We start from the raw sequence: 1,802 nt of genomic DNA, 5'->3' as shown, positions 1-1,802 counted from the left end.
ACAAACGGCCTACACGCCCCCCCCCCCTCCAGAAGGAAGGACAGTGTCAGAGATGATTGGAGGATCTTCAGCCAAGTGATACACAAATAAGAAACATTGTTGTTAAAGTGACATTAAACCCTCAGATTTTTTTTACCATAAACCAATACTGTAATGTGCGCCTTACTGTAATCCATGGTAGTTTCCCTTCTCTTTGCTGCTCTTCCTTTTAAATCCTTCTCTCTTCTCATGCTTGGGGAGAACTTCTGTTTTGCAGCAGACTGCCTTGTCTCTGGAATGGATACATGGTGTCTGTGTGAAGGTTCACAATCTGAGCCAGCACTACAGGAAGAGGCAGCCAGCTGCAAAGGGAAGTTCTGCCCAGCATGAGAAGAGATACGGATTTAAAAGGAAGAGCAGCAAAGAGAAGGGAAACAACCATGGATTACATTAAGGCGCACATTACAGTATTGGTTTATGTTAAAAGATCTGAGGGTTTAATGTCACTTTAAGGTATTTGAATGGATTTTAGACCTTGCACTGTTTTTGTCTCCCATCTCTGAACTTCATATTATGAATATATTTTTGTAAGTCAGGTCTCCAGTATTGTTCCTAGACTCCATCCCCTAGTGACACCGGCAGTGCAATCCCGTGAGATCAGAAGCAGGAGTGGGCAGGACATGTGTCTACAAATGTCACTTGATAAGCTTCTGTAAGACTAGAAGGGTGCAAAAGAAGGGGCCCTGGACCCTGTCGCTGTGCAGATGTACTCTACTGCTTCCAATCAAAAATTGTATGCTAAAAGTACATAATTTGTTTTTTCACTGATCAGTTACTAAATTAAAATATGTTAATGAACCCTTATAAGGCTTTGTTCATTGGGTTCAGCTTGTATAATAGCAGCGTGTACAGCGAGCTTCAAGCAGCGTTGTAAAATCCAATAAAGTACCTTTGGCTCCAGTACAGGGAGGTTAAACTCAGTTCATAATTGAAGCTCTGTCCCTTTAAACTGGCTGGCTTAAAGGAGAACTATGAGGGGGGTGCTAGTTGTAGCCGACCTGTGACAATGAGACTGTCACAGGTCGGCTCAGTAGATCGGGAGGTGAGCGAACACATACCGGGTTCGCTCACCTCTCGATCCTGTCACGGCTCTCTGCCGTGACAGGGGGAGGGGCTGGATTCTCCCCTCCGATCCTCCAGCGCTGACCGTCACTCACGCAGCTGGGCGGATCTCGACGTCCAGGTCGGGATCCGCTCCGGCTGCGGCATCTCAGTAAACCGCGAGCTGTAGCTCCCTATATACTGAGCTTAGGGTGACGGGAGGACGCTAGTTTGTGTCCTCCCGTTACCCGGAGAACTATGGGGAAAAACACTCACCCCATAGTTCTCCTTTAAGTAAACTTTGGCCCTATGTGAAGCTTGATGAAAGCCCATTTCCACATTTTGTGAAGGTATTAAAAAAACAAAACATATGCCAGCAATGTACACCAAGTGTACGTGAAGCAGGCATACGCAGTTGATGTGTATGAAAACAGACACTTACTTTTTTTTTTTGCTAGCTTTCCTCTTCATACCCACATGGAAATTTCTGCAGATGTGTAAGCAATAAGAAATTTTTTTTGCCCATGCTGGGTGCACAAAAACTAAACACTGTAGTGCAAGTGAACACAATAAATAGTGCACTGGGGTGTGTCAAATGGTCCATCTCTCAAAGAGATCGGGCCCTTTCTCTGATTGCCTCTGCTCAAATTAAATCCCAAGCAGTATTGTCAGCCTTGCCCAGTTCTCTCTTGTTGGACTACATTCCACGCCCCCCCCCCTCC

This window comes from Nanorana parkeri, unplaced genomic scaffold (assembly GCF_000935625.1).
Source record: "Nanorana parkeri isolate BGI_ZX_2015 unplaced genomic scaffold, ASM93562v1 scaffold320, whole genome shotgun sequence".
Lineage (NCBI taxonomy): Eukaryota > Metazoa > Chordata > Amphibia > Anura > Dicroglossidae > Nanorana > Nanorana parkeri.
Note: the sequence above shows the minus strand (reverse complement) of the source record.